The sequence below is a fragment of the Pinus tabuliformis genome, chromosome 7, assembly GCF_031772625.1.
Source record: "Pinus tabuliformis cultivar Carrire ecotype Pingquan chromosome 7, CPIR1, whole genome shotgun sequence".
NCBI classification, from domain to species: Eukaryota; Viridiplantae; Streptophyta; class Pinopsida; order Pinales; family Pinaceae; genus Pinus; species Pinus tabuliformis.
In genome coordinates, this window is record NC_142293.1 from 718,928,421 (window position 1) to 718,952,565 (window position 24,145).

Here is a 24,145-nt window from a genome sequence, read left to right on the forward strand (position 1 = left end):
CTAATAAACCGGGTTTCTAACCAGAACCGGTCAAACTGGGACTGGTCAGGTCTAAATGAACTGGTCTTTATAAAAATACATGAAATAATTAGTTTTTAATTAAAAAAAGCTATTTTTAAGATTTAAAACCATGATTCCACACCAATAAAGACAAAATATGCAAGGTTTGCTCATCTATATACCATGTAAAGGTGAATATATCAAAATGGCATCGAGTGTAATGCATATCCGCAGCAAAATACATAATCAATGAGGCTCTAAATGGCCTTTAGAGTCTAAAAACAATGCTCTAAGCTATGGGGTCACTGACCTACTACAAATCTACATATCAGTGATCAACAGCGTGATCACTCGTCATCATGATCAAACTCATCACCACTACTAGACAAGAGATCATCAACATGAGCTACATAAATAATATGGCTTAGAGTTTGAGGACTCCTAAAACTCCTCTACAACTTTAGTAGTAGTAGCAAAAATAGACATCAAAACTACAAATCATTGATCAACATGGTCACTCATGAAACTCAACTTTGATTCAACGCTACTAGAAATACATAAACATGGTCAACAAGAAACACATAAACATCATCTAGCTCAAAGTCTTCAGACTTGGATTGCTCAACCTTATAACATGATAGAAATTGAAAAGGTTTAACATGCCTAACCAATGATTTTGGTTTGAGTGAAGGGTTCATCTCCTCAACCTTATAATGTGGTAGAAAAAGATTAGCATGCCTAACCAGTTGTTTTCCTTTGAGTGAAGGGTGCATTCTTGTTAAGGCCATGGTAGAGGAGTTCAACAATCAATACCACCAACATCAACAAAGTTCAACAATCAATGCCACCAACATCAAGGTTCTTAAAGGGCTTCATTCACTTGATCAAATGCCAATCTCATGCCCTCACGCATGATAGAATCAAATGGAAACATTGCAAACCCCCAAACCATGAAATCTTGAAAACCATTAAGTCTGCTTAATTTTTGAGTGAAATCTAAAATTCTAGTTTCTCCATATGAAATCTAATGAGGTCAAAACCACTTTCAAACATCCTGAGTCATTTCATGGTAATGTTAAAAATTTAAGAATTTAACATTACCATTAATTGCCAACATTACTAGGGTTGAGATATGTCAGGAAAATCAGAGGGTAGGCATGTTTTTCTTGGAGGGACTATTTTTGGAGGAAAACAACCCCAAATTTCCCTCAAAACAACTTCAAAACTCACAAAAATGCATTCTGTGGGGTTTATAGCTACCCTGGCCGGGTTTTTCTGCCAGTTTGACCCTGTCGGCTAGTGAACCGGCCGGTTTGACTAGTTAACGGTTCAAACCGACCGGTTTTTAAAACACTGGTAGAATCAAATGGTGCTATTTGGAGAATCCATTGAAATCTATCTAACCTAAGTAATCATTGTTTCCTATCCTCCCTCTCTGTGTGCTAGTTGTTACCTCCTAGGTCCTCACTTGGTGCAAAAGTCCTCATGCACAAGTTGTGAAACCCAAAGGGCAAGTTAAACGAGCCACCCACTTTTGCATCAATAGCTGTTAAAATTGGCAACTAGGGCCAAACTCCACATGGGTCATTTTATTTATGACAACTGATATTTTTCTAGGATTACTCTCTCTGAGAGGTGTAGGATTGATCTAAATATCATCCGATTCTGACATGTACAAATGAAGTTATGAATTTATTTTGATTATGGTCAAATTGTTAAGGTCGGCCAACAAACTTATGTATGCTCAGAAGCCCAACAGTCACGTCTATTCATCCTCAATGTTGCATATAAATAGAAGGTGACTTAGCCTCATTTGGACACGCTCATCTTCACACTTCTCTCTCTCTCTCTCCTCATTGATTGGGTATGGATTTTGGGCCTCTCTCTCTCCACATGTTCGAAATTTCAGGAGAGCGAAATTTTAAGAGATTGAAATTTCAGGAGATCGAATTTCTGGACAGTTTGACCAAGCGTTGACTAGCATGCATTGACGTCTTTTGATTGCATTTTTGTGAGGGCTATCTCTGTTTGGGTAGGCCGCATTTCTGGGCACATAAATCGAGGCTAAACGTTGATTGTTGACCAACACTGGCTGCAGCTAGGGCTGACTGCAGGTGGGTTGTTTGACTAGACTTTGACTAGGCTGAATTTGACTATTTTGAGTGCTATTTTATCTTGCTTTTTGGAGGCCGAAGTTGACTAAAGTTGACTGATTTGCTGAGGGTCAAATCTGCCCTGTTGACCAATGTTGACTTTTCTGGTTAGGGTTCTTTTGCTGCTGTTATAAATTATCAGATTTGTAAATTGTACTATCTCTCTCCGCTGAACTATTGAAGACCATAAGAATAATTGATCAACGGTTTCCCCACATTGGGGTTTGTCCCTGGCTGGTGCCACATCTTGTGTCCTCTTGTCTTGGCTTGTCTTCTACTATTTATGTTTATGTTCTATTTGCATTTTACTATCATGTTGATGTGATTGCCAATCTGAATATTGATACTGGGCTAATAAAGAAATTGAAGTAAAATTGCTCTAAAGCATAAAACATACCATTGTTGCCTAAAATTAACATGGTATCAGAGCTGAGGTGAAGACAAAGCCCAAGCAAGAGTGAAAGAACAATCACCAAAGATAGTTGGACAAGGACAAAAGATTCAATGGGTTCCTCATCCTACTTCACAGCGGAAGACAAGCTCCATGATAAATCTGACTATCATGGATGGAAGATGTCTCTTGATTTGACCTTGGAAGAAAAAGAAGTGATGGACTATGTGCAGGGTAAAATCCCTGAACCTCCTTCAAATGCACCGGCTACTGCAAAGACCAAGTACAATAGGGCTGAAGTCAAAGCAAAGAAGATTATTAGGGATTCCATTGACAAGCATCTGGTGGCCTACATCTCCGAATTGAAGACCTCCAAGGAGATCTATGATAGGTTGGTCGGCATGTCCAAGGTTAGTAATGCTAATCAAATTCTATTTCTCAAGAATAAGTTGAAGGATATTAAGAAGGGCAAGGATGAGGATATTCAATCCTATTTCTTGAGGATTATTGAGATCAAGAATGATCTATTCTCGATTGGAGAAGTCATTCCTGACAGGGAACTTACTCTCACCACCCTTGGAGGACCCCCACCTAAGTGGTATGTATTTAGAACCACCTTCCTCAACAATGATTGAATTCCATGGTTTGAAGAATTGATATCGAGATGCATTCAAGAAGAAACAAGAATGGTGGAGCAAGAAATGCCTTCTAATAGAAGCAACCCCATTGCATTCTATGCTCATGCCAAAAGGAGAAATAATGCAGGGTTTTAGGTCATTTCCATGGAAAGCCTAGATCTAAGGGAGGAAGGAAGGGCAGGTGCTTTGTTTGCAATAAGTTTGGTCAATATGCAAGGGAGTGTCCAAATAGAAGGGACACATCACATGATGATGATCACAATCATTCCAGGGGAAACTTCAACAACAATGATCAAAGGAATGGCAAGTCCAATGGTAAAGGAAAAAGGAATGCGGGACATCAAGGAAATGGTTGACCCTCTAAGAAATCAAGGAACTCCAGGTATGAAGAATCAAATGTTGTTAACAATAAGCACAAAGAGTACTATATTATATCGGCCGTCTCCACTGCCTCTCCTTCGGACACTTTGGGAAATTGGCTGATTGATAGTGGTGCTTCAAGGCACTTCACCGAATACAAGGAAGCCCTTTCTAATCTGATAGAAAAGGAGACAAGCTTGGAGATCATCCTTGGAGACAATGCCACCTATCCCGTAAAGGGAGTAGGGAATGTTACCCTTCAATTGAATCAAGGTAAAACTATTCATTTGCAAGAAGTACTATATGTACCCGATCTCAAGAAGGACTTGGTGTCCATTTCGACAATGGAAGATAAAGGATTCAAGGTGGCTTTTATCGATGGAAAGGTATGTGTTTGGAAAAGAAATTTTAAAGATGCTTTTACTCTTGGGTTTAGGGTTGACACTTTATATCAAGTTGGAGGAAGTCCATTGGGAGCCATGTCTTGCGACACATCTCTACAATCTGAACTATTTTTGCCCAACTTCATTATAAGGCCCTACCTGATGTGAGAAAAATGGTGACAGGTATGCCCGAGTTCAATGTAGAGCATGAAGGTGTATGTTCGAGATGTGCCTTAGGAAAACTTGCAAGGGGACCATTCCCCTCAAGTAATAGCAAGACCACAAACATATTGCAATTGATTCACTCTGACATATCTGGTATGATGCCCGTAAACTCTTTGGGAGGATACTTATATTATCTCACCTTTACGGATGATTATTCTCGCAAGACCTGGATCTACTTCTTGAAGAAGAAGGATGAAGTGTTCACCTGGTTCCGACATTTCAAAGCCTTGATCGAAAACCAATTCGAGAAGAAAATCAAGATATTGAGGATTGATAATGGGATTGAGTACGAATCTAATGAATTCCAAGATTATTGCAGAGAAGTTGGCATTAAGAGGGAGACTACAGCACCATACACCCTCGAGCAGAATGGTGTGGTTGAGAGGAAGAATCACTCTATTGTAGAAGTTGTTCGTGCCATGCTTCATGATCAAGGCCTTTCGAAGTTCTTATGGGTTGAAGCTGCAAATAACGCCATGTATGTTCAAAACCGATGCTTTCATCAAGCATTGGACTCCAAGACTCTCGAAGAAATGTTCACTGGTAAGAAACCCGATATTTCTCATTTTAGAATTTTTGGAAGTCTCGTATATTTTCATGCGCCGAAAGAGAAAAGAAGCAAATTGGGTGCATCTGGGAAGAAAGGAATCTTTGTGGGCTATAGTGAAAATTCTAAGGATATAGAATTTATGTGGTTGGTCAAAAGGAAGTTGAGATAAGTCATGATGTCACCTTTGACGAAGATATGGCCTTAAGGAAGATCAACAACCTTCCTATCCTAAGGAAGGACAAAGAAGCTGACACTGGAAATCAGGATGCAAAAGAAGACGAAACGATGCCTGATGTTGATGAACCTATGGATCTTATTGATCTTTCTCCTCATGAGCCCTCCTCCTCCAAAAGGAGACCCTCATGGCTTAGGGAGACTCTCAAAGATGCCGAGAGACATATTGCACCAATGGGGATTTTTCGTGAAAGCATGAAGCCGAACAGGTATCAAGGATACTTGATTGTCATGAGCACTATCATTCAAAATGAGCCTTCATTATTCGAAGAAGCCGTGAAGCATCAAGTATGGAAGGATGCTATGAATGAAGAATACGAGTCAATTATGAAGAATGATGTCTGGGATGTGGTCCTTAGACCCCAGGACAAATTGGTTGTCACCTCTAAGCGGCTCTACAAAATCAAGCATGGAGCTGATGGAAGTGCAGACCCTCTCATTCACAAATGCAAGAGGGAGTTGGCTCTAAATTTGAGACGAAGGACCTAGGACCGATGCATTATTTCCTAGGGTTGGAGGTTAGGCAAAAGCCAGGTGAAATTTTCCTCTCTCAAGGAAAATATGTTGTGAAGATATTGGAAAGATTTGGGATGGTGGATTGCAAGCCTGTGACTACTCCGATGGAACTTAACTTTAAGAAGTTATGTGGTAGTGCTGCTGGACTTGAATTGGGAAATGCTTCTAAGTATTGTCAACTCATAGGAGCACTGATGTTCTTGGTGAACTCTCGTCCGGACATATGTTTTGCAGTTAACACATTGAGCCAATATATGGTTGAGCCTCATCATATACATTGGATTGGTGCCAAGAATCTTCTGAGATATCTTCAGGGCACAATCACTCATGGACTGAGATACACTGCCGGAGATGTGAGTCTGCATGGTTATTCTAATGCTGATTGGGTTGGCAGAGTGGTGGATCGCAAGAGCACTTCTGGATACTGTTTTTTCTTTGGGTTTTGCTTTGATATCCTGGATGAGCAGGAAGCAGAAATCGGTTGCCTTGAGCATCGCGGAGGCCGAATACATAATCGCTAGTATGGCCTCTTGTGAAGCTGTCTAGTTGAAGAAGCTCTTCAGTGAGCTGTTTGGACATGTGCTGGATACCACCGTGATCCTCTGCGACAACCAGAGTGGGATTTGATTATTAGAGAATCCTGTGTTTCATGATCGCTCCAAGCATATACATATCAGGTACCACTTTATCTGGGATATGGTATAATGAGGAGCAATAAGGCTCCATCACATTGGGACTGATGAGCAGGTCGCTGATATTCTGATGAACCCCTTGGGGAAGGTCAAGTTCTTGGCCTTCCCAGAACGACTTGGAGTCGGGGAGAGACCCTTTTATGAGGGTCTTGTATGAGATGGACATTGAGCTATGGGAGCTCCGAGGGGCTTGGGGTACTTGTTGGAGCGATGAGCAACCATAGGGTGAGTGGTTCAACCTTCCCCTAGTGGTTTGCTGTGTACAGGGTGAGTGGTTCAACCTTCCCCTGCGATACCCCTTGGCGACATGTAGGCAGGATGAGTGGTTCATCCTTTTCTCCTGTTGAGACATCCTACCCATGCAGTTTGGGACTCATGGGAAGTACCTCTCATCTGGCCAATGAGTAGGGAAATGAGGATAGGGACCATAGGACTACCGATGGACGCATCGTGTACTACCGTACTCCCTATGCTAGGATGACTGATATTGATCTGGGATAAATTGGCACTGATTTCGAGCCAGTAAGAGTGGTACGAGACACTCTCTTTTGATTGGAACTGACTTTGGGTTAGTAACAGTGGTATGACACACTCTCCTTTGATTGGGTCTGACTTCGGGTCAGTAAAGAATGGTATGATACATTCTCTATCACTTCTTATTCTTCATAGTTCAGCAGAGCATAGTAGAGCAGTGCATTGATGGCAAAGATAGTACAGATTGGCAGATGGATTAGCAGATGGAGTTCTCCCTAGTTGAGAGGGACTGTTAAAATTGGCATTTAGGGCCAAACTCCACAGGGGTCATCTTATTTATGACAACTGATATTTTTCTAGGATTCCTCTCTTCGAGAGGTCTAGGATTGATCTAAAGATCATCCGATTTTGACATGTACAAATGAAGTTATGAATTTATTTTGATTATGGTCAAATTGTCAAGGTCGGCCAACAAACTTATGTAGGCTCAGAAGCCCAACAGTCACGTCTATTCATCCTCAACGTTGCATATAAATAGAAGGTGACTTAGCCTCATGTGGACACACTCATCTTCACACTTCTCTCTCTCTTCTCATTGATTGGGTACGGATTTTTGGGCCTCTCTCTCTCCACACGTCCGAAATTTTAGGAGTGCGAAATTTCAGGAGGCTGAAATTTTAGGAGGCCGAAATTTCAGGAGATCTTGACAGTTTGACCAAGAGTTGACCAGCATGCATTGACCTCCTTTGACTGTTTTTATGAGGGCTATCTTTGATTGGGTAGGCCGCATTTCTAGGCACATGCATCCAGGCTAAACATTGACTGCAGCTAGGGCTAACCGCAGGTGGGCTGTTTGACCAGACTTTGACTGGACTGAATTTGATTGTTTGAGGGTTGTTTTATCTTGTTGTTTGGAGGCCGAAATTGACTAAAGTTGACCGATTTGCTGAGGGTCAAATCTGTCCTATTGACCACCGTTGAATTTTCTGGTTAGGGCTCTTTTGCTGCTGTTATAAATTATCAGATTTGTAAATTGTACTATCTCTCTCTGCTGAACTATTGAAGACTATAAGAATAATTGATCAAGGGTTTCCCCACATTGGATTTTGTCACTGGCTGGTGCCACATTTTGTATCCTCTTGTCTTAGCTTGTCTTCTACTATTTATGTTTATGTTCTATCTGCATTTTACTATCATGTTGATGTGATTGCTAAATTGAATATTGATACTGGGCTAATAAAGAAATTGAAGTAAAATTGCTCTAAAGCATAGAACATACCATTGTTGCCTAAAATTAACAATAGCCTTCCTTTCTCTCTTAAGACTAGATTAACTCTAGCTCGGGTGGGAATCCTAATGGTTAACCAAACTCGTGATGTTGTATTATGAAGTGGAAGCAAAAGTGTTAAGGAAACAAAAATAGAAATTTAAAATGTGGTGGAAGAAAGGGAAGATCGGTGCCTCATTTTGTTTGGGCTATGGGGTCATGCATGCAACTTTAAAGGGCAATTGTTTAAGAGATCAAGGGGCTGGTTGGCTATAAACTACAAGCTTCTAGCAACCCTCGATTTGGCAAACAAGATATTAGAAGTTGATGGAATGGAAGGGACTCTATGATGAGCTCCACAACCAAATTGAACCATGAATCTCCTTATCTAAACATAAAAATTATACATTCACTCACAAAGGATGTTCGAAGGAATGAGTTTCTTCTCTTTTAGATAAGATGATAAAGATAGTATATGAATACCTCTTCCAATGTAACAAGACTACTCCTCCGTGGCTCCCAAATCGTCTTTGACATTCCAAACCTGCAATACAAGCTACTAATATGCACCAAGCATATTTGCCGCACAAACAAAGTTGTACATCCATTCCACATTAGCCTAGACAAAAGATGAATTAGTCTTATTCCAAAGCTTGGGACCTTTTCCATTCATACCTTACAAATGGAGAGAGTAAACCCATAGGTTTCAACTCTCTCTTTTTCCAAGAAACAAGTATTTGCTTTCCTAGATCCACTAGTCCCCCAAGGAATAATAGTGAACTAATCCTCTCAATCAACTTGCTTACTAAAAGTAGCAATGAGTTGTTGAGATTCACAATTTCCTGCAAGATGTTAAAATAAAATATCCAAGGAAAACAATACAATATGACTCTAAAGTAACTAACTCCAATAGCAAGTCAAACAATAGCAAAATAATGGACTTAGGTACAACCATCTTCAAGGATAGAGCTAGAGAGAAGGGTGTGTCCTTTAGATGAGGGATTGGCGTCCAAAAATAATAAACGAGTGTCTCTCCACATGCGCACCCTTTAAGAGATGTATTCGACGTGTGAATATAGTATCAAGAGAGTAGGGTGCCCTCAATAAAGTAGCATGGATACATGTACAAACAACCTCCTCAAGTGGATGTTCTCCTCATCTTCATGAAAAAAAGTGCAGAGAGGGCTCAAATGATGGAGTGCTTAAGATAAGTGTGCCAAACTTAAGCTCGAAGGTGTAACCAACCTCAAATGATGCGCAATAAAACCCTTCAATGCCATTTGTGGATCTTAAGTGTAAAGATCATCCATAAATCAGGGGGATCTCAAAGAAGGGGGTTGACTACCATAGAATAATGCCATGAACCAAGGCGTAAATCAGCACAAACCTCACATGCATTGAATGACCTCTCTCCATTAATAAAGTAACCTCGATCCATAAGAAATGCCTCCATATGTGTGTGTAGGGATAGCTCTATGAGAATGAAGTATATGTCCATTGTAAAGTGCAATATTTATCATCAAAATATAACAAGGAAGCCAAGCGCTCTAGCAATAAAATCTCATTGTATAACATGGAGTTGGTTGACCCTTTCGATCATAGCATAGAAACTTGAAAAATCATGAAAGGGTGGAGTGATCCATGAAAATCACTATCTATCTCATCAAATGTCACCATAAGGTTATTATAGACACCTCAAACCCCCTAGGCTAGGGCAGCTCTCATCAAGAGGTGCTATGTAATCAATCCTCATCGATAAGATGAAAATCACCTAAACCATGTGCCAAAATGTTGATATCCAATAAAATTGGGACATATATACTGAATGAGGAGAGATCATTGTGCAAGAAATTTGCGGCAACTTTCCTACAACACTCTAGGTAGATTCATAGTTCCCAGTGCATGTGACAATGCCCAAGGCACTTGTTGCAACTCCTAAAGCAGGTGACACAATCCCCTAGGATATAGCTTCTAAAAAACATCAATGTATGTGTCATGTAATCATTGTGGGAGGAGTGAAGGACTCCCCAATGATCATATGATCAAGTGCCAAAATCTTGCCAAATCAACCTCAAAACCTTAGGGTGCTCCATTACAAACATCATGTAGTGTGCATGCAATTTGCATGGAAAAAGGGTGAGTGCTCTATAGGAGTAATTGTCTATTGCATCAAATATTGTTATAGGAACATAATAAACACTTCAAGTACTAGGATGCTCCATATGTCGTCATATTATATTAGTGACTAGATCTCCATACAAGTCTGCAAGGAACAATACCATGATGCCAAGATAGCTTATGTGAAGCAAGTACCATCATCAGACGCCTTGATCCATCAAGGCAAGGCATGCAATATGAAAATAAGAGTATGGGCCATCCACCAATATCATAACATCAAAGGAGTATGTCACAACTACTCATATGGGTATCAAGTATAACTGTGAAGAGAGAACTAGGTATGAAGACAAAGCCACTCAACCAATGTGTAACATCTTGTGCACCACAATGATGATATAAGAGAATCCACAACCAAAATCACGCTCAACCAAAATGAACTGACATGAAGCAAAAAATGAAGATGTACACTATGTCACAATGTTCGCCGAATTTGAACTTTAAGATTTGAAATTCGGCAAACATAAAAAAGTGTTCAAATTCGATTAGGTGCGTTCAGGTTTGTGTATTCTAAGTAGCTACACCGCACATTCATAGAGGAGCCACATAACTTTTAAATAGGTAAATTCATGGAGTGACCTAACTGCTATTTAATAATTGACTTTCAGTCTGTGTTTTAGTGGCTATCTAATAAAACATTGTAGAACATGTGAAAGGGGTAGTATGGTTGATGTGGTGCCATCCGTTTGCATATATTGTTGTTGAATAATCCACCCACGTCTGTGACTATTGTTTGTTTGCATATATCGGGTCATTGAATAATCCACCCATGTCCATGACTACTATTTGTTTGCATATATCAAGTAGTAGTGTCTAGAGGTGTATGGTCTCCTGCGGAATGATAGACAAGTTTAATGTTTCATTATGCACTTTCTTTAAATTATTAATTTAAAATACATTAATTTTTAGCCACATGATCATTGAAGTGGTTAAGTAATTAAATATATATGGTATATAATATGAATATCTATTATACAATTTATGTATTATATATAAATTTAAATATTATTTTATGAAATAAATATAATGTTCAATATATTTTAATTTTTATATAATTAACAAATTAATCAACTTATATAAGTTGAATAATATAGTAGGACATGGAGTGTTGGATTTTCCTAGTACTTCAGATCAGGTTTATGTCTAATCATGATCATAAACACATTGAAATACACAACTTCAAGCACTTTGCACAACAAAAATCTAACAATAGTGAATCAACAAAGTACACAAGAATTTTATAGACCCAAAACTTGTTTTTATTACTCCTTTAATAAAACAAATAGAGGGATCCCATACCAGGGATCATGGCCCCATGGCCTTTACAAAGCCCTGATATAGGACACTAGTATACACAGTGTACACTAGGGCTTGAAGTCAACAACCTTTGACTGCCAATCTGCCCAAAAGACCAAGAATAAAACTTAACTTGTTGAAGATGCCCTTGTACAACAATCCTTTTAGTCCACTTTGCCTTGACACCTGGTAGGTCCTTTGCCTCCTTTACTCAGAGAATTTGCTTCACCAAAACCTCTGCGTATCAATTGCTCAAAATGCTCTTTGTCGTTCAAGAAACACTACATATATCAACCCTAATCAGCTCAACTTCTCACAGTCATGTAGCTCATCAAGTTGATTATATATTAGCTCTCAAACCAACACTGTCCACTCCTCCTTGATGGAAAAACTTCAACATAACTTCTTTGCAACCATCTATAGCAAAACGATAGCCAATTACCCCTTTCTTGACCTCTGCTTAGGCTTGAGGAATTTCAGTATTGTGCTACTTCCTTCCTGAGGCATCTTTCCCTTGAAACAGACTCCTGTGGTCTTCTAACTCCAACTCGGACCCTTCTATCTCAGCCTGTGGTCACTGTACTCAGCCTTGACCCTTATGTAACTACTGCACTCGGATCTAAGGGAATTTGATGTTGAAAATTGTAGCCATGGTCGGTTTTGTCATCATGTGAAGAATTTAATAATTTGAATTTATAATTTCCCTCCAAAATATTTCAAAGTTGGCCTCATTCTATTTCAGGTCGGCTAGGCCCCAAAAAGCACCCATTTGACCTTCTCAAAAGTCTATATACAGGAGACCTCCCCTCATTTGTACATATCATCGATCTATCTTTACATGAGCTCTGTTCCAACAAAGAAAAGGGGAAAGAAGGGGGCCGAAATTTCAGGAAGAAGGCTTGGCATTTCAACTTCTTCTTTGGTATTACTTTGGTTATTATCTTGATGGCGTTAGATGTATTATTAAATCTTGAACTCTCTCCCTCACAAGGAAGAATTTCTGGGTTTTCCCCTTGTGGGTTTTGCCCTGGCCTCAGGCCTAATTTCTATCTCTTGTCTCATGGTTTCTTGGTTATTTCTCTATTGTTCTATCATGCTTAATGAATGAATTTTTCTTATATTGCTTGATGAAGTAAAAATGTTACATGAAATCTAATGTTGTTATGATTATTTGAAGCTATTATCTGTATAAGAAAATGTTCTAGCATTTCCCTTGTAAAAACCAACATGGTATCAAAGCTGGGAGGGGAAGGGGGGGCATTGAAGAGTAGTTGAAGCCCATGATAAGGCCGAATCTCTCTAGGATGATAGGCCAAATTTCTCACTGCCCCTTGATATGAAAATCCTTGCACTGAGATCTAAAGGGAAATCTGATCATCTGTGGTTGGACGAAGTCTGTCGTATATGTATCTGAGGCCTGTTTCATTGATCCGAACACTAAGGCACTGATCCGAGATCTGATTTGAACTTTGTGGCATTGATTCGAGTCCTATCCGAGTTCTGTGGCAATGATCTGAAGCTTTGTGGTTATGATTCGAGGTATGTGGTATTGATTCTAAACCCAATTCAATTTCTTTGTTTGATCTTTTGGTCAAAACACGGAACCTGAATCCTTTAAATTGAGATTATGAGCCTAATTAGGTCGAGTTTCAGTGATCATGCAACCTATTCTGGATTCCCTTTTCTCTTCATATGATTCGAGTTTGTTGTGGAATAGTTTGTCTAAGCCATTACAGTGGATTGGTGAGAAATGTAAATACCAAAGGCATATTCCTGACAAGGTCCAGTGGAAGCCCTGAATAGTATGTATATTATGTATATAAGTGTAAGAACAGTTACAACAAGCCAGAGCTGACCTGTCTAACTGGCATGTATTATTTAAATTATGAGCTCCTGTGAAAGTTGTTCTGTTGAAGTAAAGATTGAAATATGAAAATCTGAGATATATGAAGAATGAAGTCTGTGACATAAGCTCTTAAAGTCATATGAATTGTAATAGCAACGACCTTTGATTTCAAAAGGTTCAATATTTGAATGTTATTTTGAATGAAGGATTTCCTATTTGAAGAATCTAGGGTTTGTGAACCCTAGTTAGCATCAGAATTTGAACTAGGGTTTGTTCAAAAAATCCTAGGATGATGATGGGATCACAAGATTTCTCCTCCTGTTTAGCATGTTAGAACTCCTGAGTAGTTGCACTGAAATATAGATTGACACTAAAGTGTGAAGATCATAATGTGTTGTGATAGGTGGCTTTGTAAAGGACAATCAAGTTGCAAGACTGGTATATCTCAACATGAGAAGTCTTCACAAGGCTGAAAGTTGAAACTATCATCTGTGGCCATGGAATATGATAACTCATGAAACTCATCATTGATTCAACACTACTAGAAATATGATCATCAACAAGAGGTGCATAAACATCATTTAGCTCAAAGTCTTCAAACTTGGATTGCTCAAAGCCTCAACCTTATAATATGGTAGAACTTGAAAAAGTTTAACATGCCTAACCAATGATTTTGGTTTGAGTGAAGGGTTCATCTTCTCAACCTTATAATATGGTGGAAAAAGCTTAGCATGCCTAACCAATGATTTTCCTGTGGTTGAAGGGTACATTTTTCTTAAGGCCATGGTAGAGGAATTCAACAAGCAATACCACCAACATCAACGAAGTTCAACAATCAATGCCACCAACATCAAGGTACTTAAAGGGCTTCATGCTCTTGATCAAATGCCAATCTCATACCCTCACGCATGACAGATTCAATTGGAAACATTGCAATCCCCTAAATTTTGAAATCTTGAAAACCATTAAGTCTGCTAGATTTTGAGTGATATCTAAAAATCTAGTTTCTCCATATGAAATCCAGTTAGGTTGAAACCACTCTCAAACATCCGGGTCATTTCATGGTAATGTTAAAAAGTTAGTTAAAATGATGAAATGTCACTTTTCTTTAAGAATTTAACATTATTATTGATTGCCAACATTGCTAGGGTTGAGATGTAAGAGGCAAATGAGAGGGGAGACATCATTTTAAAGGCTTGGAGGGGCTATTTTGGAGGGAAATAGCCCCTAGCTTCCCTCAAAACTGCTTAGAAAATCCAAAAAACAACTCACGTGGGGTTCACGCTCGAGCTGGTAATGAACTGGCTGGTTTATGGGAAAACCGGCTGGGTTTGTCATAAACCGGCTGGTTTATGGCCGGTTAATGGGAAATCTTAGCCCACAAATGAACCTTCAAACTGGCCGGTTTTGAATACCATGATTTGGATATGTGCTTAGTGTTGAAATATGTAACTAGGTTTGGTCTTCATAAATGTATTTGAGTCACAATGAAATGTACTTATCAAAAGAATGAAGAAAATATTTTTATTATTATTATAATGACTTATTGAAGCATGGTTTTCATGCTTGGGTCAAAGTCCCCATTGAGGACTTCTAGGATATATTCTGAGTCATTAGAGTCATTGTCCATTAAAAAAGACCCTTCTTGGGCTTTTGAATCATGTTTTTTTTTTGGTTATATTTAATTCATTTATTTATTTTTGAGTAAAAAATGAATTTAGTCTCCTCCACACCAAGTCGGCCTCAAGAAGGGTAATTCGACCTCACTGGAAGGCTATATATACAAGGCAGTTTGAATTCATTTGGAGTGATTCACTCTCTCTTGCATAGTTCAATATCCTGAAGCTGGAAGCTGGGAAGTGCGAAGTTGGAAAAGAGATGGAAGGAGTATGGAGAGGAGTGCGAGATTTTGAAGGAAGATAGAAGACACCAAGATCGAAATTTTGGGCCATCTCTCTCTCACTTCTAAGGAGTATCTAGGGAGATCAAAGGTTTCTTTGTCTAGTCGAAGCTGCTGCTGCTGCTACTGCTACTGGGTCGAAGCTGCTGCTGCTATTGGGTCGAAGCTGCTGCTGCTATTGGGTCGAAGCTGATTTTGAAGGGTTATCATCTGCAAGAAGGATTGAGGGCTGACTTGGTGTGGTCTAGGTTAAGAGTCTTGGATTATCTTGAGAAACTATTGAAGGAAGAATTGTTGACTGGGTTTTCCCCTAGATAGGGGTTTTGCCCTGGCTGTCCGCCTACATCTGTTGTCCTTGTGTTATTGTTTTGGTAATTGCTTGATGAACTAAAGATAAAAGAAGAACATAAAGATAAAAGAATCACAAGTAATTGTCTATATAAGAAAATCTTTCTGTATTTCTGATTTTCTAACACTTAGAATCTCCATGTGAGCCTTAGAACCTCAACTACTAAAAATATCAATGTCTCGCATGTTGCACCAAAATAGCTCATCAGAATCATGAGCTCGTACCTTTGACATTAAAGCCTTTGAACTCTAGCTGCTAAAAATAGTAGTGTCTTCCAGAACTGATGAAAGTGGCTGTCAAATATCTTTGACTATGAAAATGGCTGAAAATCATTGGAAACTCCATCTGATCTCTACGAAAGCTGGCTTTGACCTGTGTGGAAGCAGCAAACTCTGAAAGTCGACTCTGAATGCCAGCCCAATGTGAGCTGGCTCAAATCTGAGGGTTAACAAGGCCCAAAGGATTTTTGTGTTGATCTCCAAGCGCACCTTGGTATTCATGATATTAGCATCAATATTATGAAACTTAATGAGCCATCACACTTGGACAAAGAGGTGCATGTGTCTCACTGGGAAAGGTACCATTCTAGAGTTCTGTTGTTCAGTTTGAGAAGATGTCTTTTTTGATACCTGAACTAGAACCATAGGAAGCAAGCACAACAATTTAGTTAGCTGGTCAAAAAATGACTCTACCATATCAGGCTAAATGGATTTCCCAGTTTAGGTTTGAACAAAGATTTACTGATCTTTAACAGAATTGGGGACAGTTCCTTATTAAGTAAGAAGGAAATGAGTAAATGATACCTCAATAGGCGGGGTTTACATCCCTTGCAATAGGCTACATGAACTTGGAAAGGGGATGTGCCCCTTGTCCCCGGTGTCGCTCGAGAGACCCATCCTTCACCTGGGAAAAATACAGGGATCTCCTAAGCTCCCCGGGGATGCAACCAATGACCCCAACCCAAATCAAGGGATGTTCCTATTTTATTCCATTAAAATTGTGGTATGATTGGTTTTCTGACTTCTGTAGACTGTCACATTCCCAGTGCTCATCCTTGGAAGAAAAGAATGTTGTCTTCACAACAACTGCTAACATCCTGCTGTATTTTGTTGGACAGACTTGAAAAAAACTGCATTATTTCTCTAATATCCAGTTAAAATAATATCTTGTGGACTATAGCGCTCGATGTGTGTCCTCAATTGTAGAGTAAAACTTACATAAAAAATCTAAGGCAAAAAAGTCAATGGTTTATTTGCTCAACCCTTTACACTCTTTGGGGCATACATAACTTGAAAATAAAGCCTTCATTGGGCACGTACCCAATAGGAAACCAACAAATGCATACATATCTAATTTTTTTAAATTATTTTTTTATTTAATTTATCAAGTGGGAAATCGGTAAATAGAACATAAAACCATTGCTGCCACCGAGAATCACATAGCGCTGCTGCCTAGAAAGCCCCCCTGGCCTTTAATGATAGCACACAAACCATAGTGAGCAAGGTTACCTATGATTCTAACTGAGGTGGGTGGCATTAGCACCATGAATCCCAACCACTAAGGCTGCTCGTGACTGGCTGTAAACAGATCTGAGTTAAAAAAGGTCTATGCTTTATTTTCTTAACTCTCAACCTTGTTTGGAACATGTATAATTTGAAAATAGAGCCCAACAATCATTTTTTCCAACCATGGAGATGAAAAATGCAGCAGCATTGTTTGTCATTTGGTGAGTAGTTTAGGCCCCAATTTGGAGCTTGGGGTGCTTATTTGCTGTTGCAAGTTTTTTTTTTTTTTTTGGTTTTTACTGTTTTGGCTCCTTGTTGCTCTGGACAGTAAGCAGTGAGCAACATTTTCTTTCCGTGCCCATCCCTTTTTAGCCATGCAGGCATCATCTTCTTGCTGTGGACATTGATTGTATGCAGTAGGTATCTGCATTTTGCTATGTGGGCACCATTTTGCTGCCATGGGATTCAAATTTTAGTTGTGGGCAGTTTTCTGTTGTAGGTACCATCTTCTCGCAACCGACAATAATTTTATGTAACGTACACCATTGTCTTGTTGTTGGCATTCATTTCAAGCTTGCAGAATTTCACCCACTTCCCCAGAGTCCAAGTGGGTGGCATTAGCACCATGAATCCCAACCACTAAGGCTGCTCGTGACTGGCTGTAAACAGATCTGAGTTAGAAAAGGTCTATGCTTTATTTTCTTAACTCTCAACCTTGTTTGGAACATGTATAATTTGAAAATAGAGCCCAACAATAATTTTTTCCAACCATGGAGATGAAAAATGCAGCAGCATTGTTTGTCATTTGGTGAGTAGTTTGGGCCCCAATTTGGAGCTTGGGGTGCTTATTTGCTGTTGCAAGCTTTTTTTTTTTTTTTTGGTTTTTACTGTTTTGGCTCCTTGTTGATCTGGACAGTAAGCAGTGAGCAACATTTTCTTTCCATGCCCATCCCTTTTTAGCCATGCAGGCATCATCTTCTTGCTGTGGACATTGATTGTATGCAGTAGGTATCTGCATTTTGCTATGTGTGGGCACCATTTTGCTGCCATGGGATTCAAATTTTAGTTGTGGGCAGTTTTCTGTTGTAGGTAGCATCTTCTCGCAACCGACAATAATTTTATGTAACGTACACCATTGTCTTGTTGTTGGCATTCATTTCAAGCTTGCAGAATTTCACCCACTTCCCTAGAGTCCAAGTGGGTGGCATTAGCACCATGAATCCCAACCACTAAGGCTGCTCGTGACTGGCTGTAAACAGATCTGAGTTAAAAAAGGTCTATGCTTTATTTTCTTAACTCTCAACCTTGTTTGGAACATGTATAGTTTGAAAATAGAGCCCAACAATCATTTTTTCCAACCATGGAGATGAAAAATGCAGCAGCATTGTTTGTCATTTCGTGAGTAGTTTGGGCCCCAATTTGGAGCTTGGGGTGCTTATTTGTTGTTGCAAGTTTTTGTTTTTTTTTGGCTTTTACCGTTTTGGCTCCTTGTTGCTCTGGACAGTAAGCAGTGAGCAACATTTTCTTTCCGTGCCCATCCCTTTTTAGCCATGCAGGCATCATCTTCTTGCCGTGGACATTGATTGTATGCAGTAGGTATCTGCATTTTGCTATGTGGGCACCATTTTGCTGCCATGGGATTCAAATTTTAGTTGTGGGCAGTTTTCTGTTGTAGGTACCATCTTCTCGCAACCGACAATAATTTTATGTAACGTACACCATTGTCTTGTTGTTGGCATTCATTTCAAGCTTGCAGAATTTCACCCACTTCCCCAGAGTCCTAGATGGATGTTGGTATTAACCAGCAGCTCGAATGAGTGGATGGTAACCTCAAAGGACTTGATGGGAATGGCTCCTGTGATCTCATATCAGGATGCATCTTTGGCTGATGTTGTCAAATCAATTGAAACAAACTAACATGTGCACACACGCACACAAAACACCTGCACTTGGTATGCTCTATTTTTCACGGTTTGTACTTGGTAGTTCCTGTACTAAAGATGACCTCCATACCTGAGATTCATTGCAAGTTTGATGTGTTTGTGTGTGTTTGTTTTGATGCATCCATGAGCTTGGTCAACTCAGTGTAATACATTAGTACTCCTAAGTGTAAAATATTGATGTACATACCTGCACTTGGCATAGTCTATTTTGGAGGTTTGTACCGGGTACCCCATCTTTAGAAATGTCTAGTACCCGGGTACTATAAATGTTACCATACAAGAGACTCCATGCGACTTTGATGTGCATGTGTGTGTTTTGATGCACCCATGAACCTGGGGTACTAGACATTTCTGGTGCCCTGGGTGCTAGAATGTCCCCATACAAGAGACTCCATGCAACTTTGATGTGCATGTTTGTGTTTTGATGCACCCATGAACCTGGGCAACTCTATGTAATACATAAGTACTAAGTGTAAAATATTGATGTATTTTATTTGTTGCGCATGTAGGCATATATGTATGTGTGTGTAGATATCTTTGTATAAATGCGTAAAGATATATCGAATATACACCATGCCATAAAGAAAGGCATCCATACACATGCACTTCTACTTCTGTTGACCTTGATGTCAATCAACTATGGTTATATATTGACCATGTTGAAATTAACTATAGTTGAAATCTGATCATGATTGATTGTAACTGACTGCTGTTAAAAGTTGTATTTAACCTTTTTTAGAGACGGATCATAATGAACTGCCGTTAAATATATTGACCATATGGTTATATATTGACCATGTTGACTTTAACTATAGTTCAAAGTTGATCATGATTGATTGAAATTGATTGCTGTTAAAAGTTGTATATAACCTTTGTTAGAAAAATATCATAATGAACTGCAGTTAAATTTCACACACATAAATTAAATCTAACACATTATTTTGGCATCCAGGTTGATAAATCGGCTCTCTTATGCCATGGTAATTATTTTTCAGACTCAACAAGATCTGTATCTGAAGTCTGAACTCTCTAGAATGCATTTGTAGAAGATATATTACAAGGAGTAGGTAATGATACAGGAAGAAGATGGCCTTTGTTATCTTAGTGGGAATGCTCATGCTGACAAGGGTTGGCCTCCTTTTCCTCACGTTTTTAAATGTTTCTCGTGAGGAACATGCATGCACTTTTGGGCATGAATTTCTGCCTTCCTCTCTTCTTGAACTTGCAAATCTTCCTTGACGGCATCGACCTCACCTATCCCTGTCAAAATCATTAGAGACCTGCTGAAAAAGAGTGGAATGTAACTAACTCTTTAAGTTCCTGAAAGTATACTGCATGAAAGGATACTTAGGGAGGCTGATAACAGGATTATTCAGAGTTCAACTGTTTGCCGCTTGAGAATATAAATGATCTTACTCTTGATCATAGGAATTTAGATAACTGTTTCATATAAATGATGTGAACTAATAAATGGGTTTTGGAAGATGGACAACCTGAGGGCAATGCTGTTTCTTCTTAAAGCATGTGCAGCTCATATTAGGCGTTGATTGAAGCAAGACCTTGTAAGCTTTAATTATATAAATTTTGTTCATAGTGATAATAATAATAGTTAAGTTATTAACTTAGTTTAAATGAATAAGTGAGATCTTAAAGACACTTTGACAACTAAGGGTTTATTCGCGTGGATTCCTAAATGTATAACCCAACTTATTCTGGCAAGTTGTGACATGGCTTGTGCAACATCGAACCATTCAATCCGTATGGTACAACTCTTAGAACGACAAAAAGATCCTGAAAAATAGAATCTAGGTGAAAATAAATTTAGGGATCTGCACGAGAATAAGTCTTTTCTCACTGGAACCAGACTTACGAGTAGAATGAATCCCAAGAACAATGCATCCAAGCAGAACTCTTGTCCAATTTCTGGAGATTGACTACTTATTCGAGTCCTTCCTGTTTGAAAATGCAATCTAAAATTTGAGAATGTTCTGCAATCTAAGCAGAACAGTTTCAATCTTTTTTGTAATTTGGTGGTTTCCTTTCCTCAGTATTATGTGTTTGTATAGGCACATATTCCTATATGTATGCTTGTGTGCATACTAAAGTGTGTGTATATATATATATACACCTTGTTACCAAGAAATTTGAAAATGGTATGGATATATGTACTTGTATACATCACTGCTCTTGATCACAGTTAATTTCAGTTAAAAATTGACCATACATTACTGTGGTTAGAAATAGACTGCAAGTGAATGTAGTTAAGTTCCATTCATATCTATTTTAAATTCAAACTATGATTGTGGTGTCCCATTGGTTAATTCATAGGAGTGAGAAAGGATTGAATGGAACCAAGCAGTAAATGCTAAATCTACAGTAAAGAGAAAGAAAAGCAGCACCAACTAGAGAGAAAAATAACCCAAGAGCAGCATGCTAGAAAGAGAAATAACCTAATCACAGGAGAGTGCAACATTTTATGGTGCCCATTGGTCAAATCACTTTTATAAAGAATGATCACAAGATTTGTGAAATCACAAATGAGAGCTATGCATATATACAAAACTCAAGATTATGGTGTTTTACCCAAGAGTGGGCTGTTCAAATCAGCCTTAACCAAACCAAGAAATACAATCATGAATTTTGACTAGGTTGGTCTTTAGCCATGTTGAAATATTGGTAGTTTGGAAGGTATTTCCAGTTGTAAAATCCCTTGAGGCTTTCTGGATTGGTTAATGGGCTTTTTACCCAAGTTTGGGGTTTTGGACCTAAAGTGGGTGGGCTTTGAACCCAAGGAAAGCATTTATAATTCTAATTTAATTATTGTCAGCTTAAGGTGTCAAGTCGGCTCATGTCAGCGAGTGAGGCTAAGAGACACACCCCTTGGAAAAGTATAAATATAAAGGCAAGGAGACAAAAGGAGCATTCTTCTTGTGAGGATCAAGGCTAAAAGTGAAAAAGGAGCTACAATTGAAGCATAGTTTCAAAACTAGGTCGGTCTGACTCAGAATCGACCTAGTTGACCGAGCCATACCCTTGCCGAGACCGACTAGGTCAATTATATGGTTCGGTGGCTGGTCCGTTACCAAATCGGTTGAGTTGGTCACCGATTCAGCCGGTTTGGTGATGGACCGGCCAGATCGATTGAGCCCGACTTAAACCGGTCAGTCTCGACGATGGGAAAAAAGGTGGGCTAGGTGGATTTGAAATCATTCTTTTTGTTCAAACTATTTCCTAGCCCCTCTACCCTTCTCCCACACCTATAAAGGTGGCCCATCTCCCTCATATTTCCTCACAACTATCTCATTGCATTTATGTGAGCATTTGTGAGGAGTTTGTGAGTAGTTGGAGTTGGTTTTTGGAGCAACATTAAGGAGGTTCTTGGGCGATCTTTGGAGCAACATTGGTTATGTGTTTTTGTTCTGATCTCTATATATTACATGTATTGGACAATGCACTCGGTGCCGTTTTGATATAATAGCTATATTCATGAGCACTTTGATCAAGTGTTGTCTTCTCTATATTATTCTAATGCTTTGAGTTTGGAAACATGAATGAAATCTTTAAAAATACGAATTTTCATTAAAATTAAATATTTAATGTAATTTTTACAAACACTGAGTCATTGGAATCAACTAGTTTGAGTCGATAACAGAGTCGAAGTTGACCCCTCGACAGGTTTTGAGTTTGAGTCCAAGTTTTAAAACTATGAGTTGAAGGATAGATATGTGGACAAGAGCTGATTAAGGTTGCTGTTGCAACAACAAGGTTGGTGAATGGTAAAGGAGCAAACAATATGCTAGTAAAGGGGCCGAAGGCTTAAAGGAGCTGGCAGAGGGCCCAAGAAAGCTACAACAAGACGACCATGGGCTAAAGGATCATGCCCAGGTAAGCTGATTTGTGTTTTAGTAATCTAATGTGGGTTGGTAAAAGCCCTAGTTTGCTACAACTAAGTATTTAGAGTGTTGTAGGTGTCTTTATGACGAAGGAAAGGCTTAGAGGACAAAGTCTCAGCCCTAGGGTATTGGTCAAAAGGACTTGACATTGTATTTGGCATTGTATTGGGATATAAAGGGCCATTATCTCTGGTAAGAGAGCCCCATGAGTTTTCTTATTAATGGAATTGTAAGAAACAAGTTTTGGCATAAAATATTGTGTACTATCATTGATCTAATTGCTGGTATATTCTGCTGTGCAAAATTGTTTAAAGTTAGGAACTACTAGTGTGTTTATGTTTCCTAGCTAAGGCATAGATTATACCTAGGGTGCATGGATTTCTAACATGGTGTTAGAGCTACTTCAAAGAGCAGTTGGATGTGAGATGAGCACATGTGTTAGATCTGAGAGGGAGTTGTGTGACTAAAGCAAGGAGACCGCGAGTTCAGGGGGAGAGTTTGCAACCCAGTGGAAGTCTAACCTTACAGGTTAAAGTGAGAGAGTGGAGTCTTCCAGGCCACACAAGGAAATTCATGGTGCATGTAAGGAAAGTCGTTGACCATGCAAGGAAGGCATGGTGCACACAAGGAAAAGTCATGGTACATGCAAGTAAGTCATGGACCATGCAAGGAAAGTCATGATCATGCAAGGAAAAGTCATGGCACATTCAAGGAAGACGTGGTTTCAGATTAGATTCAGAAGCAGGGGGAAATGCCTTCCTCACTAAGAGGGAGTGTTGAAATATTGGTAGTTCAGAAGGTATTTTTGGTTGGAAAAGCCCTTGAGGCTTTTTGGTTTGGTTAATGGGCTTTGCATCCAAGTTTGGAGTTTTGGACCCAAAGTGAGTGGGCTTTGAACCCAATGAAAACACTTATTATTCTAATTTAATTATTGTTGGGTTAAGGTGTCAAATCAAAAGGAGCATTCTTCTTGTGAAGATCAAGGCTAAAAGTGACTTAGCCAAGGCAACAAAAGTAGCTGCAACTAAAGTAGGAAAGCTCCATGGACAAGGCCAAGTTTGCTTAAGGTTTTGCTTCTTGGGAAGGGTTGGAAAGAAGTTTTGTGTAGACCACTAACAACTTGAAGTGAGGCTTCAACCAAGGAATAGGCCACATGAGGTTGTAAGAGGGTTGCAGGGCTGTTGTAGCAGCTTGCTGGGCTTAGGGAGGCATTTGCTAGCCTGTGTAAGGTAGAAAAGGGAGGCTGAGGCAAAAAAAGAGTTGATTAAGGCTGTTGTAGTAGCCAACATGGCTAGGTGAAGGGTAAAGGAGCAAACAATAAGCTAGCAAAGGGGTTGAAGGCCCAAAGGAGTTGG

At 39.2% G+C, this 24,145-nt stretch overlaps 1 long non-coding RNA gene across 1 annotated transcript in view; it reads left to right on the forward strand.

Moving 5' to 3' along the window:
- LOC149249546 (uncharacterized) overlaps nucleotides 1-20,226 on the forward strand; it is a 54,828-nt gene extending 34,602 nt beyond the window's left edge. Inside the window, exon 2 of the long non-coding RNA XR_016266779.1 lies at nucleotides 19,850-20,226. This is a non-coding gene — a long non-coding RNA (uncharacterized LOC149249546). The remainder of the gene's footprint in view (nucleotides 1-19,849) is intronic.
- Nucleotides 20,227-24,145: the final 3,919 nt, after the last annotated feature.